This window comes from Syngnathoides biaculeatus, chromosome 15 (assembly GCF_019802595.1).
Source record: "Syngnathoides biaculeatus isolate LvHL_M chromosome 15, ASM1980259v1, whole genome shotgun sequence".
Classification (NCBI taxonomy): domain Eukaryota; kingdom Metazoa; phylum Chordata; class Actinopteri; order Syngnathiformes; family Syngnathidae; genus Syngnathoides; species Syngnathoides biaculeatus.
The window spans coordinates 2,621,888-2,644,406 of record NC_084654.1 but is presented as its reverse complement, the minus strand read 5'-3'; the positions used below and the strand labels follow the sequence as shown (position 1 = coordinate 2,644,406).

Here is a 22,519-nt window from a genome sequence, read left to right as displayed (position 1 = left end):
GGTTCTGGAAGGAGTTTTTTTCCCTAATAGGTGCCACTGTCAGTCTTTCCTCAGGCCGTCACCCAGAAGCCAATGGGCCAGACCGAACAGATAAACCAGGAGCTGCAGACGGGGCTCATATGTCTTTCTTCTCGTGATATGCGCTCTTGGACCCAACAACTAATTTGGGTACAATACTCTCACAATTCTCTTCCCTTGGCATCCACTAGGTTATCACCTTTTCATACTGTTCACAGTTGTCCACCCTCTCTTTTTCCATCTGTAGACCCCGACTCATTGGTGCCGACCGCGTTTGCCATCGTGAGGCATTGCAAGTGAACCTGGGAGCAAGACCGATGGATTCTTCTTTGCAAGGGGTGGTCCTACAAGGCAGCGGCGGACCATAAATGGGCCCCAGCACGAGCCTACAGGGTTAGTCAGCACGTCTGGCTTTCAGCTAAGGATCTTCCACTCTGAGTGGAGTCACGGAAGCTTGTTCCCAGGTTTGTCGGTCCATTCCCGATTACCAACATAATTAATGTGGCTACTATGAGATTGGGAATTGTGAAGTTGATGCAAGTCCACCTGAGCTTTGACGTTAGCCTGCTCAAGCCTGGTCAAGTGTCCTCGTTGGTCCTACCTGCCAGACCCTTGCAGGCCAGTACCAGTCTGTGGCCGGAGGTTAGGTACCCATGATGTCGACAAAACTGACTCTAACTTGCAGAGGAAGATATACAGTACAGTATTTGCTCCATAGAGAATGACCCTGTAAATGACTGTTGGGTGGTTTCTTTAATAGTACACCACTGAGATGGCAAAGACATAGTACACTGTTGAACTTCAACAGATGAATGTTTACCCCAAGACAATTATGCACTGTTCGATTTGCCTAGTAGTTTCATGGTTATGCTCATGGTTTGTCAATACTGCTATGATCAAAATAATTAGAAATGCAACAAATCTCTACCAGCATATTGGAGAATGTCATTGGTTTGAAAAAAGGTGGTTCTTTCTTCAAATATCACATGATATACAATATGATGTACAGTTTAAAAATGACAGGATGTGTTAGCCAGGTGTTTTTCATTCCAAAACAATAAATGTGTAGTAGCTGGGAAATACAAAGATAATTAATTACTAATTTTAGTGTCCATCAAGTGCTGTACAGAAACATTCAGTCATTGTGCACAGGAAGAACAGGAACATGGATGGATACTTAAATGTCCATCCATTTTCTGAATCGGTTATCTTCCCAAGGGTCACAGGTGTGGAGGAGCCGATCCCAGCTATCTTTGGGCAAGAGGCAAGGTACAGTGCCTTGTGAAAGTATTCAGCCTCCTTGAACTTTTCGCCACATTCCAGGCTTCAAAGATAAAGATTAAAATGTTCATTTTTTGTCAAGAATCAGCAACAACTGAGACAATTGTGAAGTGTAACAAATTTTTGGGGATATTTTATACTTTTTAATAAATAAAAAAAATGAAAAGTGGGGTGTGCAATGTTATTCGGCCACATCACATTCAGTGCATCAAACTCACTCCAGAATTTCAGTGAGGATCTCTAAATGATCCAATGTTGACTGATGACAATGATAAATAGAATCCACCCGTCTGTAATGAAGCCTCTGTATAACTGCACCTGCTATGTGATAGTCTCTGGGTTCTGTTTAAAGCGCACAGAGCATCATGAAGACCAACGAACATACCAGGCAGATCCGAGATACCGTTGCGGAGAGGTTTAAAGCTGGATTTGGACAGGGGGGAGTGAGGGGGGATGGACCCTCTCCAAAGGACAACAATCAGCTAAACACTGCACAAATCTGGCCTTTATGGAATAGTGACAAGAAGAAAGCCATTTCTTAAAGACATCACTAAAAAGTCTCATTTAAAGTTTTACACAAGTCACCTTGGAGACACACCAAACATGTGGAAGAAGGTGCTCTGGTCAGATGAAACCAAAATCAAACTTTTTGGCCACAATGCAAAATGATATGTTGGGCGGAAAAGCAACACAGCTCATCACCCTGAACACACCATGCCCACTGTCAAACATGGTGGTGGCAACCTCATGGTTTTGGCCTGCTTTTCTTCAGCAGGGACAGGGAAGATAGTTAAAGAAGAGTTGGGAAGATGAATGGAACCAAATACAGGATCATTCTGGAAGAAAACGTGTTGGAGTCAGCAAAAGACCTGACACTGGGACGGAGATTTATCTTCCAACAGGACAATGATCCAAAACATAAAGCCAAATCTACAATGGAATGGTTCAGAAATAAACATATCCAGGTGTTACAATGGCCGAGTCAAAGTCCAGACCTGAATCCAATCGAGAATCTGTGGGCAGAGCTGAAGACTGCTGTTCACAAACGCTCTCCGTCCAACCTCAATGAGCGCGAGCTGTTTTGCAAGAAAGAATGGGCAAGAATTTCAGTCCGTCGTTGTGCAAAACTGATAGAGACATACCCCAAGCTACTTGCATCTGTAATTGCAGCAAAAGATGGCACGACACAGGATTAATGCAAGGGGGCCGAATAATATTGCACGACTACTTTTCAGGTTTTTAGTTATTAAAAAAGTTTAAAATATCCAATAAATTTCCTTCCACTGCACGACTGTGTCCCACTTGTTGTTGATTCTTGACAAAAAAAAAATTATATATTTTTGTTAGAAGCCTGAAAAGTGGAAAAAGTTTGAAAAGTTCAAGGGGGCCAAATACTTTCACAAGGCACTCTACATCCTGAAGTGGTTGCCAGTCAGTCACAGTTCACATAAATACAAACAACCACATTCCACTACATTTACACAAATTTCACACCTACAATTAATGTAGAGTCTTCAATCAAACTTCCATGCATGTTTATGGGTTGTGGGAGGAAACCGGAGTACCCAGACAAAATTCCACACAGCCGGGGGTCAGGATTTCAATGCTAGTTCTGATAATTGTGAGGTGGATGCGTTAATCAGTCATCCACCATGCCTCCCCTAATTACTAATTACAATTAAAGAAACCCCATCAAGTGTAACAATGGTGCCATGACTGTCTCAAAGCGCAACTGTCCACTCAAATTGGTCTGACTCTGTTCTAAATTTTTGGTTCAGGTTCATAATCCAAGGGGATTTTTTTTTAATTATTATTTTTGTCTCTCATCTTTGGCTGTTAGATCAAGCAGAATGGAGATTCTGTGTCTCCTTTTCACTCGAATATTCTACTGTGTCGCTGTGGAGTTTTTGAGTTGCCTCTGTGATTTCTTTATATTTTAATTGAAGTTTTATTTGAAGTTTAACAGAGCAGAATTTCTCAGGGATGAGAGGTGGGGGGGAGACAACGCGCAAACTGTAAACAATGAGAAAACCAAATGTGTTCTATACAGTATCTACAACAAAGAAAAACATATGGATATTATTTGAGATTGTAGTGCTACACACTATCAAGGAAGAACAGGACAAGATAGGACATAACAAGGACAGGAGAAGAACCCTGCAAGACAAGAATCGTGACCCCAGCTATAAAACTGGAATGGAGTTGGCCTTACTCTGTGAATGATGTCTATATAATGAAAACATAACTGGGGTGATACATAAGCACTTCAAGTATACTTAAGTTATTCGGTGCAAAATGTTAGTTGTCCCACACCCAGTGAGAGAATCCCAGGGATGTGCAACTACGGACACATGCAAATGAATTGAAACCATTGTGAATGAAAAAAGGCTGAAACAAATGTCCTATAATTGCTGTTTGCAATACGGAGGCAATGGACCTCACCCAATCAATCGAGGACAGAAACCAGGACCAGAGGTCCGCCCAAGAACGACCTTGTGGACAGGACATGACCCATGCCAAGGCACCCGGGGCGGTCCAATGGGAATTGACTTCTTTCTTTTTGCATTTCATCTCAGAAATAACATTACTTGCAATAATACATTTTCTGCGTGGGGAACAACATTTTACGCACCAGATTCATTGTGGAAATTCTAGTAAATAAACGTGTAAGGTGATTATACTCTAATTAGTATCTCACCAAATTAACTACATAGTTCACGTATTCAAAAAACATTTTAAGGAAATAAAATTGGGGGGGTAGGGGGAATAAAAAAATGTGCAACAGTCCTGTCCCCTCAATAGGATGGAACTTTTAGCGATGAATGCCTCCACGACTGGAAACTGTCATGATCCTGCCGCTTCAGCACGAGCTGTGCGGCTGTGCTGATTGGGAGGCACACACCTGTGCCTCATGCGGCCTGATCATCCCCCGTATATATAGGACCCGGTGACGACTGGTCCTGGGCCAGTTCGTTGAGCTTTATGTTCCGTTCCAGCAGTCTCGTATTCCTGACTGAACCTGTGTGTACCGACCTCCGTCCGTTCTCTGACCAACCTTGTAAGCCTGACTCCTTGACACTTCTGCCTGCGTTGATTGTTTCCCCGTGTACCGACTACTGCTTGCCCACTCATCTGCTCTCTTCGCCCGACGCCCCAACAACCGCTGCTGCACCGGACTGCCTGCTCGATCCCCGACCTCTGCACACAATAAACGTGTCTCTTCTTGAACTACCTTGCGTCTTCCGAGTTCCTGCATTTGGGTCCTACCTCTCGTTCCGATGGGACGTGACAGAACGAACTGGCCCCCACAGGACCCAGCAGGAAAGACCGGGCGTCGGCGGGACCGACGCAAGGTAGACCATCTGCCGGAGGACCAAGCCTGTCCAATCCGGGTAGGCTCCCTGACGTCCTCCACTTCCGTGTCTTACGGTCCGCCAGCGAGGTATGAATACGTCACGAACACGACCCGTCCGGCTCCGCATATTCTTCTGGACTCTGACTTTTCGGAATATGAGGAGGACCGTGATTTGTATGCCGGGCTGCCTGAGTACGACTCCGACGACTTTGATTTTGAGTCTCTTTGCCCGGCTTTTGATCCCAGTCAGTTTGCCCCGCCTTCCCGCGTTTCCAGCACCCGAGCGACTTCACCCGGTAGATCCAAGTGCACCTATCGGTACGAGGGAACCCGCTTGGCCATCTACCCAGGACCTCCGCGTGGCGGCCAGAGGAGACGCCCCGGCCGGGCGCTTCCTGGTGTCTCTCGCTGCGCGGCAACGAAGACACCGTCCTCCCACTCCTCGCCAGCAACTGTGAGACCGGCAGACCAGCAGCTGGTGGCGAAGCCTCAAGCCCAGAGGGAGGAGGAGCCGCCAAACCACGAGGCGTTCTGTCGCGAAATGCGGGCGCAGTTAGAGAGGCAGAGCGCTGAATTGGCGGCTCTCATGGCCCAGGTCCGGCAACGATTGGCGAAACAGCCGAGCTTTGCTGACATCGCAACGGCGATGGACAAACTGCTGACTCAGGTTCACGTTGCCGTGGAGACCGACCCGCCCCCTTGCCAAGTGCACGCCACAGTGGGAACAGACTCGCCACCTCAAGTGCACGTCGCAGTGTTGGCGGTTCCGAGCAGAGCTCACGCGGCAGTTGGAACTGACCCGCTCCCGAGACACGCCCACGTGTCAGTTTCGACTGACTTTCCGCCTACTCAGGTTCACGTTGCCCTGGAAACAGATTCGCCACCGCGCCACGCCCACGTTGCCGTTTCAACGGATGCAGTGCAAGCTCACGTGGCAGTGGGGACCGACCCGATGCCGCCTCACGTTGCTGTCCAGGAGGTGGCGACGTCTCCACAGCCGCTTCTTGTCCGTGCTCTGGAGTGGCCGTGGCGACTGGCCCGCGGACGCTCCACACTCCTGCTCTGTCGGCGACCGGCCCGCGGTCGCTCCCCGTTCCTGCTCTGTCGGCGACGGGCACGCCCTCACGTTCCTGTCCAGGAGGTGGCGACAGTTCCCCAGCCGCCTCACGCTCCCGTCCAGGAGGAGGTGGAGTTGGTGATGCTGCTGCCGCCTTCTCACGTTCCTGTCCAGGAGGGGGAAGTACTGGCGCCGCCTTCTCAAGTTGTTGTCCAGGAGGGGGCGGTACTGGCGCCGCCTTCTCAAGTTGCTGTCCAGGAGGTGGCAGTACTGGCGCCGCCTTCTCACGTTGCTGTCCAGGAGGGGGCGGTACTGGCGCCGCCTTCTCAAGTTCCTGTCCAGGAGGGGGCGGTACTGGCGCAGCCTTCTCAAGTTGCTGTCCAGGAGGGGGCGGTACTGGCGCCGCCTTCTCAAGTTGCTGTCCAGGAGGGGGTGGTACTGGCGCCGCCTTCTCAAGTTGCTGTCCAGGAGGGGGCGGCGATGGCGCCGCCTTCTCAATTTGCTGTCCAGGAGGGGGCGGCGATGGCGCCGCCTTCTCAAGTTGCTGTCCAGGAGGGGGCGGCGATGGCGTCGCCTTCTCAAGTTGCTGTCCAGGAGGCGGTGGTACTGGCGCCGCCCAGGAGCTGGAGAGACTTCGGGGTGGCGGTCATGGCTCTGGTCCTGCTCTCCATCATCTTCTTCGCTCCTGAGTTCGCCCAGCCGCTTCAGGACCTGGCCTCGTTGGCGACCAATCCCTGGTCGTCTTGCAACGACGGCGTGGGAGGTTCTCGTCTGGAGCAGTGGCCTGCCTCGTTCTGGTTCCTGCCTCGCCGTTTGGTTCCTCACAGAGGTCGTCCGCCCGAATCGCCCCGTGGGGACCCTGGTGCTTGGCGTCCGGGTCGTCCTCCTGACCTGTCCGCCCGGACGCCTCGTGTTTGGTGGCCTGGATGGCCACCAGTCTGGGGTTCGGGGGGGGTGGGCGTGCCATCCTCCGGACCCCCTTCCGGCCACCCCTGCCTGTGTTAATTAGTGTCTTTTTTTTTTCCGTTTAGGCACGTCTGGGAGCCGTGCCTTTGGGGGGGGGGTACTGTCATGATCCTGCCGCTTCAGCACGAGCTGTGCGGCTGTGCTGATTGGGAGGCACACACCTGTGCCTCATGCGGCCTGATCATCCCCCGTATATATAGGACCCGGTGACGACTGGTCCTGGGCCAGTTCGTTGAGCTTTATGTCCCGTTCCAGCAGTCTCGTATTCCTGACTGAACCTGTGTGTACCGACCTCCGTCCGTTCTCCGACCAACCTTGTAAGCCTGACTCCTTGACACTTCTGCCTGCGTTGATTGTTTCCCCATGTACCGACTACTGATTGCCCACTCATCTGCTCTCTTCGCCCGACGCCCCAACAACCGCTGCTGCACCGGACTGCCTGCTCGATCCCCGACCTCTGCACACAATAAACGTGTCTCTTCTTGAACTACCTTGCGTCTTCCGAGTTCCTGCATTTGGGTCCTACCTCTCGTTCCGATGGGATGTGACAGAAACAAACGGGATTACACCCTTAAATTAAAAATCCAAATTGGGCCCAATTAGCCATTTCCTGTCCAGTCCCAAAGATTTGTGAGCTACTTTTTTAAAAAAAAGGCACATTTACCTTATACTCATTACAGTTTATTACACCCCATTAAGTAGAATGTAATCTAAATGGAGAGGTAGTTTCAAGACTTGTTGTACTCGGCACAGAAATTGATAATATGTCGAGAGGTGTTTTCAATATAGTTAGAGAAAAAGTGGACTGTCTATTTTTCAGAAACTGTAAAGCCCAGAGGACTGATATGTTTTGGGAATGAATGCAGGCAGTGGAAGCCCTGATGATCAGCTTTTTTTTTTTTGTTTGCTTTTTTTTCACTGATATATTGTTGCTCCTTTTTAGATTCCATGTTTTCTTCTTCTTCTTTTTCTTTGGGCTTGTCTCGTTAGGTGATGCCACAGAGTGTCATCTTTTTCCATCTAAGCCGATCTCGTGCTTCCTCCTCTCTCACACCCACATTCCTCATCTCCTCCCTCACAATATCCATCAACCTTTTCTTTGGTCTTCCTCTCGCTCTTTTGCCTGGCAGTTCCATTCTCAGCACCTTCTACCAGCCTTCTACCAATATACTAACTCTCTTGCCTCTGAGCATGTCCAAACCATCTAAGTCTGCTCTCTCGAACCTTGTCTCCAAAACATCCAACTTTGGCTGTCCCTCTAATTAGCTGATTTCTAATCCTATCCAACCTGCTCACTCCGAGCGAGAACCTCGACATCTTCAATTCTGCTACCTCGAGTTCTGCTTCCTGTTGTTTCTTCAGAGCCACCATCTCTAATCCGTACATCATGGCCGGCCTCACCACTGTTTTATAAACTTTGCCCTTCATCCTAGTGGAGACTCTCCTGTCACATAGAACACCAGACACCTTCCGCCAACTGTTCCATCCCGCTTGTACCCGTTTCTTCACTTCTTTACCACACTCACCATTGCTCTTTATTGTTGACTCTAAGTATTACAAGTCATCCACCCTCGCAATCTCTTCTCCCCAGAGCTTCATTCTTCCTCCTCCGTCCCTCTAATTCACGCACATATATTCTGTTTTACTTCGGCTAATCTTCATTCCTCTCCTTGCCAGTGCGTACCTCCATCTTTCTAATTGTTCCTTTGCCTGCTCTCTGCTTTCACTGCAGATCACAATATCATCTGTGAACATCATGGTTCAAGGGGATTCCAGTCTAACCTTGTCTGTCAGCCTATCCATTACAACCGCAAACAGGAAGGGGCTTAGTGTGGATCCCTGATGCAGTCCCACCTCCACCTTAAATTCTTCTGACACACCTACGGCACATCTCACCGCTGTTCTGCTGTCCTCATATGTGTCCTGTACTATTCAAACATATTTCTCTGCCACACCGGACTTGCACATGCTGTACCACGGTTCCTCTCTTGGTACTCTGTCATAGGCTTTCTCTTGATCTACAAAGACACAATGTTGCTCCTTCTGACCTTCTCTGTACTTTTTCACGAGCATCCTCAGGGCAAATAATGCATTTGTGGTACTCTTTCTAGGCATGAAACCATACTGTTGCTCGCAGATACTTATTTCTGTCCTGAGTCTAGCATCCACTTCTCTTTCCCATAACTTCATTGTGTGGCTCATCTTTATTCCTCTGTAGTTTCCACAATTCTGAATATCGCCGTTGTTCTCAAAAATGGGGACTAGCACACTTTTCCTCCATTCTTCTGGCATCTTCTCTCCCGCTAGTATTCTGTTGAAGAAGTTGGTCAAAAACTCCACAGCCACCTCACACTCATGAAAAATGGAAAGACAGTTGGTCCCGATGACATACCAGTGGAGGTATGGAAGCATGTGTGTTTGCCACAGAAAACCCTCTTTCCAGATGTGGGCTTTCGTCGGTACACTGGGGTGGACATGGTGGAGATCCTACCCCGAGGGATTGGCTTCGCTTGGCCCGTCAGCAGGGAAATGGAGGAGCTTGCACTGTGACTGGTGGATCCAGACATGACAGAGGTAGGAGTCACTGCAGTCACCTGGTGGGGGCCGTCCCAGCATTCACTGTCCCAGCAGGGGTCATCTCAACACTTTGAGGAAGACTTTGTCCCCCATGCGGATGCGGTCTGTCTGTGCATGAGATCACAGTGGCAAGTCATTGTTTGTATGCATCTCCCTCTGGTCGAACATGTTTTTCATGTGGACTGGGATCGATGTGCTAGTTGCCGGTGATTCTGACGAGTCAAGGTCTTGAAGTCTATATGGGGGGGCATATAGAATTTCAAATAGGGATAATCTTTTTTCTTCGGCTGTCACTATTCTCATTGCCGTGGTGACGATTGGAACACAGTCAGGCCATTGTCTTTTTGTTTCCCTCATTGTCTTTATGATTCTGGCTTTGACAGTTCTGTTTGTATGTTCAACAAACCCAGCAGATTCTGGTTGGTATACACAATGACGCTTTAATTCGATTTTCAGTAGCTGTCCAACTCTTGTCACAGCTTTCGTTCACAAGATGTTTGCCTGTCACCTTGAATCACACTTTGAATGCCAAACGTTGGCATAATGCGATTACACAGTGCTTTCACGACTGTCTTTGCATCAGCATGCTCTGTTGGAAACAACTCAACCCATTTGGAGAACACATCAATTATCACCAAGCAATATTGCATCCCTAATGGTTTGTTCAACTCAATGTAATCCATATGGATTGTGTAAAATGGTTCTGGAGGTAAAGGAAATGTTCCTTTTTGTGGTCTTAAATACCCTTGTGTATTGTTTTTCAAACAGATACGTTTGCAAAAAAAAATAATAATAATTGAAACGTGTAAACCCATGTGTACGTCTTTGAACGTCTTTACCTGTTGTGGTTTTAAACCCATTGTCGACAGAACACATGAACTGGGCCCCAGCCATATTGGCTGTCAGTCCAGATTGTAACATGTTTCTTGGAAAACATCTTACAAACCTAGATCAGTGAAGATGATTCTGCTGCTTGTGGGATATAGCAAATCCCCTTTGTTCCCCTTTGCTTGCGGATCTGTCACCAAAAACAACCTCTCCAGTTGGGAGGGGAGTGTCCATGAGGTCAGGTCGTGAGGTCAGGTCGCGGTTTGGTGGAAATTTGGACGTGGCTTCCACAGTGAAGTAGAGTGCCCTCTGCTGGTGTGGGCAAAGTGTCGCTGTGTTGAGTGTCCCACATCTTACAATTGTGATGTGTCCTTGTGATTACAATGTCACGGCGCAATGTAAGTGTCGTCCTGGTGACAAAAATGTCATCTTTGCTTCCAAGAGAAGGACTGAAACTGCGTGTGGCACTTTCAGTATTAACTGGTGGAACAAGACTACTTCTGCAGATGCCTCAACAGCCAGAGCGGCTTGCTGGATTGCCTGAACGCACTCTAGAGCGGCTCGTGCTACGGAATCCAGTTGTTGCGAATAGTATGCAACTGGTCTCATTTTTTCCCCCCTCCATGTTTCTGCAGCAACACCGAGGTCATGAACCCATTTTGTGTAGTCACTGTCTCTTCAAATATCTTGTCATAATTTGGCAGTGTTAGCACAGCTGAATCAATGAGTTCTCGCTTGACAAGATCGGCTTCTGGCGTTCATGCAATTTTGTCTTGTAATGTAGGCCTGTCATAAATGATGTCCACCAATGGTCATGTGATTTCTGAGTAATCAGCAATGCCGGCGACAACAATTGCAAAGACCCAAAAATGATATAATATACTTTGTTACTGGTTTAGGAGCCTTGGTGATGGCTGTTTCTGTTTGTCACAATGTGTCCTTGTTCAGTCAAAATGTGTCCTAGATAGGTCACTTCCTGTTTCCATAACTGGATTTTGTCTTTCGAAACTTTGTTTCCTTTGTATTGATTTTGCATTGTTCTTTGGTGTATGATATGCCAAAATTTGGATTTTGTTTGTGGTATTAAAGGAGGCCAAACACCCTGCGGTTACTTCTGAAAAAAATTGTTGGGAGTCACAAAATCCTTGGGAGAACCATGTGAACGTAAATTTTTCACATTTGAACATAAACGTGAACCAGTATTGGCTGTCAGGCTGGACAGGAATGCTCCAAAAGGCATGACTCAAGTCAACCACCGAGAACCAGGTCGGACCCTCTCGTGAGTTACTTCCAGCAAGTTCTCAATGCCACATTGTTCGTCGGGCAAATCCAGCGACCAATAATGATGTGCCCCATTTCCTCGAATTTTGATGCTTGCTTCTATTTGCCCCTGCTTGTTGACTGTGATGCAAATGTACAATTGTGTCAATGCTTCTTCTTCTTCTTTTCTTTTCGGCTTGTCCTGTCAGGGGTCGCCACAGCGTGTCATCTTTTTCCATCTAAGCCTATCTCGTGCATCTTCCTCTATAACACCCACTGTCCTCATGTCTTCCCTCACAACACCCATCAACCTTTTCTTTGGTCTTCCTCTCGCTCGTTTGCCTGGCAGCTCCATCCTCAGCACCCTTCTACCAATATACTCAATCTCTCGCCTCTGGACATGTTCAAACCGTCAAAGTCTGCACTCTCGAACTTTGTCTCCAAAAGAACCAACTTTGGTTGTCCCGCTAATGAGCTCATTTCTAATCCTATACAACCTGCTCACTCCGAGCGAGAACCTCAACATCTTCATTTCTGTCACCTCCGGTTCTGCTTCCTGTTGTCTCTTCAGTGCCACCATCTCTAATAAATACATCATGGCCGGCCTCACCACTGTTTTATAAACTTTCCCCTTCATCCTAGCAGAGACTCTTCTGTCACATAACACACCGGACACCTTCCGCCAGCTATTCCAACCTGCTTGGACCCATTTCTTCACTTCCTTAACACACTCTCCATTGCTCTGCATTGTTGACCCCAAGTATTTGAAGTGGTCCACCCTCGCTAGCTCTTCTCAGTCCTCTCACTGCCCCACCTCTTCTTCATTCTCACTATCGGAGGAGGAATTCAGAGGGTGGGTCACCAATCTGCAGCCTAGTCATTTATCAGCAGATGAATCGTCAACACGACGTTGACTAGGCTTGGCCTTGGCTTTACATTGGCGTGCCCGATGAACTTCTTTGCCGCAGTTGAAATACTTGCCTTCTCTGAACCACTGTTGCTTTTTGGCGATAATTTGGACAAGTCAAATGGAGGATTTTTGTTGTTTCTGTCACATTGGTCCGCCTTTGTGTCAAAACTCTCTCCTGTATAGTTAATATATGTCACAGGACGCTCTGCTTTTTTCTTTTTCTGCTCGACACATTCATAATTTTTCTTCTGTCTGTCTTTAAGAGACAATTTACTGAGAAGCTTGTCAAATTCTTCATAGTTATTTATATTTCCAGAAAATCTGTTCATTTTCTGCCACTTTCCGGTGAATCGTGTTGTTCCCCTGTAAGCAATTTCAGCCAAACGACATTTTCCCTTTACTTCAACCTCGGAAAGTGTACACTTGGATTTCTTGGTCGAATTTGCCACTTTTTTTGACGGTCTTTTTTCTTATTGGCGTCTTGATATGGCTCCGCAGTTTCAGGAAAAATTGAAAGAGCCTGACTTCGGGTCGAATACCAAGATTCTACTCCCAATTTGGAGGAGGTATTCCTGGGTGTGTTCAGTTTTTGATTTCCCAAACTTTACACATTGACTCTGTACACATTCACATTCACAGACTGGTCAATTTCTGTGTCTTGAAACTCAAGAGTTTCTGTTCGGAAGTAGCAATCTTCCTACAATCTTATTCTTTTGAAAATAGGAAATATACTAGTCGTTCCAGTATAGTTATTCTGTGCTATTTTCCTCGTGAAAAATAGGAACTACACTAGTCATCCAACAATAGTTACTCTGTGCTACTTTACCTGTGAGAAATAGGAAATATACTAGTCGCCCAACCATAGATATTCTGTACTATTTTCCCTGTGAAAAGTAAGAAATATAGTAGTCTTGTGACTGGATCTTCTGTGTGATCTTCCCCATGAAAAACAGGAAATATACTATTCGTTGAACGTGATATTCTGTGCTATTTTCTCCATGAAAAATAGGAAATATACTATTTGTTTGACTAGATATTCTGTGCTATTTTCTTTGTGAAGAATAGGAAATATACTATTCACAAGGCTTCTCGTACACACTACCTTCGTGTAGACTGCGATGCACCTTCGGCAGATTTCCTGTCGACATTCACTCTTTTTATACCCTGTAAGAAAATTGTTCGTACCAAGACGTCTTCTTTTCCCTCGGATTACTGTCAACCTTCAGATCCCAGTTCGAGAGCTTGAGGACCAGTCCCTTAACGGGTCTGTGTTGCCGTGGCCACAGTCTTTCCTGGAGGTTGACTCTGAAGCTGGGATCCTCAGGTATGTTGAAATCCGGCTTGAATGACCAAAGTAAATGTTAGGTTTGTTACCTAGTTTGCTGGACTAGATGCACAAATAATGGACAAAATAACCTAACCTAACGTCTTTCTGATCAGGAGGACGTGAGAGACTGACCCGTTACAGTCTCCAAACACGTTCTGAATCATAGAGATAAAAGTGGACTTTCGTGAAAATTCCCGAAAATACAAATGCGAACACTGAAGGTGTGAAGTTCTACTAGGGGGATCTGGGGGCATGCCCCCCCTGGGAAATTTTTGAAAAAATGGATGGCTATGGTGCATTCTGGCAATATCTGTCAGACAAAAATTTAAAGTGAAGTTTCTAAGTCCTGACCAAAAAAAATTTGGGCAGAAGTTCCCCAAGGGCCAAGGGAAATGTTAGTATATTAATTATCGTTTTATTAACTGCGAATGCGTGGGCAGAGGCTCTACTTTCCCCACACTTCAATTCACAGGGAGCGGTGCAGGAGTGCCATCTACTGACTACTCGGACAAATAACTAAAACCACAATAAAAAGGTCAGTCACTATCAGAAAGTAGTTCTCATCATCTTAAAAAAATGGGGGTGTCTGTTTATTATAAACTTTTGACTAGAGGTGGTTTCCGAACTCACGACAGGAGCATGTAAATAGCGTTCAAAGTGCATGTTCAAGCATATTAAGCATAGCAAATGAGTATTAAAAGCAAAACAAGAGCGTAAATATCAGATAACTTTATGTACAATTCCAACAATATCTTTTCATGCGGCAACACTGTTAAAATGAAACTTTACAACAACGAAGTAATGCATTGGTTACCTGTGTACTTTAGAACTTTTTGACAACCTGTTTGTGAAATTTTGAATGGTCAGCCTCCAGATTATATCTGTGATCTTCTTGCTCCCTATGAGTCTCATCTCTACCAAATATCCTCAGCGGGACCCTCCATAAAACAGACCCATTCAAACAATGTTTTTTTCTCACTCAAGATGAAACTGAAGACCAAAAGGTAAAGCATCTACAAAAGAAAATGCAACATTTTCAGCGATTGTGTATAAAAAGTTAATTTGTTGTGTTCCTCTGCCTTTGCCATGCTATGGTGGTTTGAAATCTCTATCACTCTCAGTATTATACTCCAGTCTCCCTTCCACTCCTTGCCAGAGTGTTTCACGCATGGTTTTGATCATCTGTCTTTTTACCGTTTAGGCCTTTTGCCTCTCATAGTTCATGTTTCTTAATCTCACTTAAAATAGTTACTAGTCATTTTCTGATGATACTTTCACAGACATTTCATTTCACTTTGTTGGTTTTTGTTTTGTCCAGGATTTTGGGTTATTTCGTCCAACATTCTCTTTTCTCCTTTGTTAAGAGGACAGCCGCAGTCACATCCAGCCGTGATTTTCATTTGCTACTTGTTTTCGAACTAAATTAAAATTTTAATTTGGTTGATGGTAATATTTTCACATTTACATCCATCTCCAGTTCTTCATAAACCTTAAACCTTCCTTCAGAACCAAGTAAAGTGACAGGCCTGCTTAAGACACCATTGATCAGACAAGGAGCTCAAAGACCCATGCTAGCTTTGGAGGATCTGCAGAGACTCAACTGGGAGAATCTTTCAGTCATTAACCTGAAAAGTCTGGCCTTCGAGGTAGAGTAGAAAGAAGAAAGCAATTGTTTGGGAGGAAAAAAATCCTTCAGAGTCTTGTTTTCAGGAAAATCCTTGTGAGGATAAGAGGCTTAGAAAATGGATGAATGGATGGATAAACTATCTTAAGCAATTAAAGAAAGTGGAACATGAGGGGGCGGAACGGTGAAGCAGCTGAAAAGCATTGGCCTCACAGTTCTGAGGTCTCAGGTTCAATCCCGGCTCTCCCTGTGTGGAGTTTGCATGTTCTCCCCATACGTGGGTGGGTTTTCTCCAAACACTCCGGTTTCCTTCCACGTCCCAAAAACATGCAACATTAATTGGACACTCTAAATTACCCCTAGGTGTGATTGTGAGTGGGGCTGTTTGTCTCTTTGTGGCCTGTGATTGGCTGCCAACCAGTTTAGGGTGTACCCAGCCTCCTGCCTGTTGACTGCTAGGATAGGCTCCAGCATTTCTGCGCCCATTGTGAGGAAAAGTGGCCAAGAAAATGGATGGATGGATGGATGGAACATGAGAGAAAAACTATAACAAGTATTTAAATATTTAATATACTTCCCGAGGGTTCACAACCATGTGGTAGGGGCAATGATCCCTCGAATTTTTATGTCTGAGCAAACACACTCAGCCCGTGAGCGCCCCCTTTGACCACTGTGAGCAATATCAGACGTATGCACTGTGGTCACATCAGTGTCATCCATTGAAGTTACATGGCTCATTCAAAGATTCCGATTTCAGCATTTACATTTCCATCAGAACATTTTTAAGAACAATTTTGTTTTTGCAAAATACATAGCCAACCAAACCAAGCCAACTATGAACTGTAAATTTGAAATGTCGCTTTCAACTTTGTTTAATTTATTTTCTTTTTAACCCACAATCTATCTTTCGCAATGCATGTTGAAAGCTGAATGATGCGCCCAAACAGTTTTAGGGTTAATGTTATGTTGCCTCCTATATTTAAAATACAGAATTAGCTATTTGTCCACTGTATCGTCTGTGCTGTTATCACCAAAGAGAAGGTTTATGGATGTGGTGAGGGAAGACATGAGGGCAGTTGCGGTTAGAGAGGAAGATGCAGGAGATAGGCTAAGATGGCAAAAGATGACACGCTGCCGCTAACGGGACAAGCCGAAAGTAAAAGAAGAAGAAGATCGTCTGTGCTGTTATCCACAGGCTGTGCCAAGGTGGAATTCCAACGTTACACACCATCTCATCCTACACTTTGTACTTTGGCTTCAGACCAGATCTTTCTCACTCAAAAAAGAGAAATCACGTCCAGTGTCACCACTTTTTCTTCAATTATTCACATACTCCGACAGTCATTAAAGCAACAGCATTTCTTTTTTATTTTCACCATTATTATTGAGAGTAAACATAAGCAGCATGTCTAAACTCGTCTTTGATCTACGTTTCCCAGACTGTGTTGCTAAGTAAAGCACTTGGCGTTGGACCGTGTTTGTAATTATGAGTGTACCCCTTTAAGAGCTGGAGGGGGGCGGAGTCAGGTAAAGTAGGAAATAGAGTATGTGGCCCAGTGTGGCCGAGCAGCAGCGTTGTGAGAGGCACTGTGCCTAGTCGGGATCGTGACCGGTTACAAATAACCGGTTATAACCAGTTTTCATTTTTTAAAACCGAAACCGTAATTGGACTTTCGAAATCGGTTAAAATTTTCAATCATTTCTTCCGGTTCCGGTATTCCACATTGCGCTATTTTTTCAACATTTCCACGTTTTTCAAGTTTCGCTGTAAGAGTAAAGTTGGACTCAAAAGAACATTCAGTTAAATCAAAGAAACATCAAACATGGCATCGAGGAAACACTCGGTATACTTTCATGCCCTTTCTGAAAGTCCGAAAGAAGAATGTTAACACTAACACAGCTGTTCGGTTAAAACCGGTTATAAAAGTAAGCGTTTTTTTGCGATCCCTAGTGCCTAGGGATGTGGAATGTCAGCTCCCTGACCCGAACCTGTATGCAAAGCTGAGAAGTTCTGACTAAATATTGTCAGGCTCACCTACAAACACTTGGGCTCCAGTACCAGTCCTCTGGAGAGGAGTTGGAGTTTGTTCTGCTCTCGAGTTGTTCATGGTGAGAGGTGCAGAGTAGGTGGGGGCACAGTTTTTGCCCCCTGCCTCGATGCTCATACGTTGAGGTTTACACTGGTGATGAGAGGGTAGTCTCTTTCTGCCTCCGGGTGGGTGGACAGGTCCTGACTGTTGTTAGTGCTTACGCACCGAACAGCAGTTCAGAACACCCACCCTTGAAGTCTCTGAGAGATTACCTCCTTCTGCCGGGGGACTTCAATGCTCATGTGGGCAATGACAGTGAGACCTGGAAGGGCATGATTGCGAGGAACGCCCCCTCAATCATAACCCAAGTGATATTCTGTTCCTGGACGTCTGTGCTCATGACAGATTGTCCATAACAAACATCCTGTTTAAGCATAAGGATATCCATACATACATTTGGTACAGGGAGACCCTAGGTCACCATTTGATTATTGAATTAGTTGTCATGTCATTGGACTTTTGGCTGCATGTCTTAGGCACTTGGGTGAAAAGAGGCGAAGCTGTCCACCAATCATTACCTGGTGGTGAGTTGGCTCCGATCGTGCGGGAAGATGCTGGTCTGCCGTGTCAGGCCTAAATATATTGTAAGGGTCTACTGGGAAAGTCTGGCAGAATGAGTTAGAGTTTCAACTATTACCGCTGAAAGAACTTCGCTCTTGTTCCGTGGGAGGTGGGTGACATTGTGCCCAAGTGGAACATGTTCTGTGCCTCCATTGCTGAGACAGAAGACCGGAGATGTGGGCATAAGGTGGTTGGTGCCGCTTGTGGTGGCAAAGCTGGAAAGCAGTGAGGGATGCCATCAAGCTGAAGAAGGAGTCCTATTGGGCACTTTTAGCTTGTGGGACTCCTGAGGCAGCTGATGGATACCAGTTGGCCAAGCAAAATGCAGCAACGTGCCCCCAATCAACACCTTTTTTCCTTTTGTCTTGCCTGTCTGAGTAGTGTGCAAAAAACAAAAAATCCATCCATCCATTTTCTTAGCTGCTTATCCTCACAAGGGTCACGGGAGTGCTGGAGCCTCTCCCACCTGTCAACGGCAGGAGCCAGAGTACATCGTGAACTGGTTGCTAACCAATCGCAGTGCATATAGAGAGAAATAGCCACACTCACAATCACACCTATTGGCAATTGAGAGTGTCCAATCAATGTTGCATATTTGTGAGATGTGGGAGGAAACCCGAGGGCTCAGAGAAAACCCACACAGGCACAGGGAGAACATGCAAACTCCACACAGGTGTGCCCAGGATTGAACCAGGGACCTCAGAGCTGTAAGCCCAACGCTCTCCATCTGACCCACTGTGCCACCAAAAATATAATAGTAATAAAATAAAATTGATAAAAATACAGCAGGATTTACAGTATTTCATGTCATTCAGTCGCGGAACAACTTAAAACATGAAAATTCAACATTCAAACGTTATATGTACTAATTCCACTCGAATTTCCAGCAAGCAGTCTCTACTGTATAGCTTGGGGGGAAAATGCTATTTGTGTATGCTGTATAAACAGTAATAGTGCATATGCCAGGTGGAGTTTTTGCCTCTGGCAGTACACACACATGTAGAGTAGGCACACAGCACAAACTTTTGTCTCGTCTCAAAACAAGAAGTTGTATTGTGGTTTGGTTGTTTCGCTGCAATGGAATGTATTGGTGAGGGAAGCCAAACACATCTGTTTTCACCACACACAGCATCACTGCTGTCACAATACAGCTGCTATTTGTTGGCTAAGCATACAATTTATCAACAATATGTACTCACATTATTTGAACAGATAAAAGCCATCTTAAAAATGGTAAAGGCTATATTTTTCATGAGTCTTTGAACAGTTTGTATTTCTTTTGCTCCTCTGTGCAATCTTTTGTGTCGAGTCACACAGCACAATTTGCAGAAGAACTTGTTTTGAACCTTGGCTACATTATTACGCTTCTAACCTTCAAGAATGCTATCTTAATCTCAACATAAAAAATCGGCTTCAAGATTATAAGATTATTACTAGAGCATTAGAAATGCCATGGTATATCGCTTCAAAACCCTTCTGTGGGCGAACCTGAAACCATTAACACAAAAGACGTTTATATAGTTAATCCTATGAGCTACTGTATTCAGTGAGCGAACTCTCATAATCAGTAACAACTATGTAAAAACACACAAGGAATTTGTCTCTGGCAGGTGATGCCGCCCTGGTACAACATTCATGTTGAGTACTGAAAAGAATCACAGTTGTGCAAAGATGCAGAGACGTCGAGCATTTCGAGCAGTTAGAGTACATCTACCCCCCACACTATGAACCATTCGGGGTTCACCATTACAGACCAGTGCAATGACAATTGTGCAAAGGGTGCAGTTTAAAGTGATGAATCAGGTAATGGGCTACTGTATAGATTATGCATATTAATACTGATTGAGTGAGGGTGAACAACGGCCCAAGGCAGAAAATAGTAGGTTTGTTGATCAAGAATTTAATTTATTGACTTAATTCCAAGTGGCAAATGCAGCCCTATGGGAGCACAAGCCAGTGCAATCTGTAGGCCAGTCCCAAGCCCGGATAAATGCAATGGGTTGCACCAGAAAGGGCATCTGGCGTAAAACTAAGCCAAACAGATATGAGCGTTCATCTAAAGAATATACCACAGAGGATTGGTTGTGGACCGGGTTAACAACGCCCGCCCCCGACACCGTTAACCTACAGGGCGTTGGTGGAAATTAAGCTACTGTGGGTCGAAGACAAAGAAAAGGAGAAAAATTGATTCATTGGCAGAAGAAGAAGAGAAATGCGCAGAGCCTACAACTGAGTGTTGGTATTTCTTCTTCTTTTTCTTTCGGCTTGTCCAGTTAGGAGTCACCACAGCGTGTCATCTTTTTCCATTCAAGGCTATCTCATGCATCCTCCTCTCTAACACCCACTCTCCTCATGTCCTCCCTAAAAACATCCGTCAACCTTTTTATATTTTTACATTTAAGCCTATCTCGTGCTTCCTTCTCTCTAACACCCACTGTCCTCATGTCCTCCCTAAAAACATCCATCAACCTTTTCTTTGGTCTTCCTCTCGCTCTTAGTTGACTAGGAGAAAGATTGATATATTGTGCATCCAAGAGACCAGGTGGAAAGCGAGTAAGGCTAGAAGTTGAGGAGCAGGGTTTAAATTATTTTACCATGGAGCAGATGGGAAGAGAAATGGAGTGGGAGTTATTTTAAAAGAAGAGCTGGCTCAGAATGTCATGGAGGTGAAAAGAGTATCAGATCGCGTGATGAGGCTGAAATTTGAAATTGAGGGTGTTATGTATAATGTGATTAGCGGCCATGCCCCACAGGTAGGATGTGGCGTAGAGTTGAGAGAGAAATTCTGGAAGGAACTAGATAAAGTAGTTCTGAGCATCCCAGACACCGAGAGAGTTGTGATTGGTGCAGATTGTAATGGACACGTTGGTGAAGGAAACGGGTGATGAAGAAGTGAGTCAGTACGGCATCCAGGAAAGGAACTTTCCGGGACAGATGGTGCTGGACTTTGCAAAAAGGATGGAAATGGGAGAAGTGAACAGTTATTTCCAGAAGAGGCAGGAATATAGAGTGACCTACAAGAGTGGAGGAAGAAGCACGCAGGTGGATTATATTATGTGCAGACGATGGAATATGAAGGAGGTTACTGACTGTAGGTAGTGGTAGGGGAGAATGTAGCTTGACAGCATAAGATGGTGGTGTGTAGAATGACTCTGGTGGTAGGTTGGAAGATTAAGAGATGCAACGAAGGGCAAAGGTAGAGGTAGCCAAGGCTAAACAAGGCGTTTGGTGGGGCGCGATCCTGTTACCTAGGGCGGGTGATCATACAAAAAAGAGAGTGTTTTTATGTGCTAAATCATGAGGAAAAAAGAACAAAGAAAAGCACATTTATTTAAACGGCGCATTCCAGGTGGCACGGTGATGCAGCTGTAGAACGTTGTGAGCCCTCACAGTTCTGAGTTTCAGAGTTCAATCACAGCCCCACCTCCGTGGAGTTCGCATGTTCTCCCCGTGCCTGCGTGGGTTTCCTCTAGGTCCTCCCACATCCAAAAAACATGCAACATTAATTGGACACTCTAGATTGCTCGTAGGTGTGATTGCAAGTGTCTTCTTTGTCCTGGACAGGGTGATCGAACACCTTGAGGTGTTCAACGGAAAAGGAGTTGAACGAATGGAGGACCGGAGAAGCGTTATGCCATAAAACAGTGGACCATTTAGCTGCTTTGCCACAGAGGAGTTTAGTCACCTATGCTACTTTTGAACATTCAGTGGAATAACTGTACGGTTGGAGGTTGAATAAGAGCGAGCATTTTAGTAGAAAATGGCTACCTAAACTTGGGTCTCTGGAGTAGAGCTCGGGAGCAATGAATGCATGAGTACATAGCAGAGCAGGGTCAGTTTGCAAACGATGAGAAAAATGGGATACCTGTTGCCTGAGGGATCGGAAAGATTCCATGAGTTCCTGGAGGGTGAGTGCGGTTGTTATTGCCTGCGGAGTTGCTGTGTCCATGATGGCCAAAGTTGAGTTGAGTCAAGAGTTGAGGGGAGCTGGACCCAAGAGCAGGTGGAGGCTGATGTAATTTGATGAGCAGTTTATTGACAAAAGTTTGTGGGGGTCGTCCAGTGATGTGTTGGCAGGTCCAAGCATGGACAGGTGGCAGGCAGTGGATTGAACAGGTGGCCTGCTTGGTGGAAGGAATGGTGTGGAACGGGAATGCAGTAGAGCACTAGGAACACACATGACACAAGAATTCACGAGGGAAGTAGGGGTTCCGAGACTTATTAAGTAGATTGACTGTGGTACTGCGATGAGAGTCTCCAATACTTGGCATCAAACTCAAGAAACAGGCAGGCTTCAATGGGGGTGGTGATGATGGCTGATTGAGAACAGGTACTGGAAGAGAGAATGGTGGGGCAGGGGCGTGAGAAAGCACAAGCATACTGCAGGGCAGTACATGACACATTTGTTGTTACTTATTTTATATATTCTCACCACGGAGTGACCAACGGGTATTTCAGACGCAGCAGATACTTGAATTTTCTTCTGCATTATGTCTAATAATTAATAATTGACCACTATGAAATCACATGGTAGACACTGTACATCAAGCATGGCAGATATTCTACAGCCTCCTGTAAATCAAAAGCTAATGTCATGACAGCTTCAGAAAAAAATTGGATGCTCTGAAATGAACAGTGCATCATCACACAATCTGACTGGCACTT

General features: G+C 45.6%; 1 long non-coding RNA gene across 1 annotated transcript in view; it reads right to left on the bottom strand.

Moving 5' to 3' along the window:
• The window catches only part of LOC133513597 (uncharacterized), a 36,711-nt gene extending 14,594 nt beyond the window's left edge, over positions 1 to 22,117 (bottom strand). The window contains exon 1 of the long non-coding RNA XR_009798526.1: positions 21,720 to 22,117. This is a non-coding gene — a long non-coding RNA (uncharacterized LOC133513597). The remainder of the gene's footprint in view (positions 1 to 21,719) is intronic.
• Positions 22,118 to 22,519: the final 402 nt, after the last annotated feature.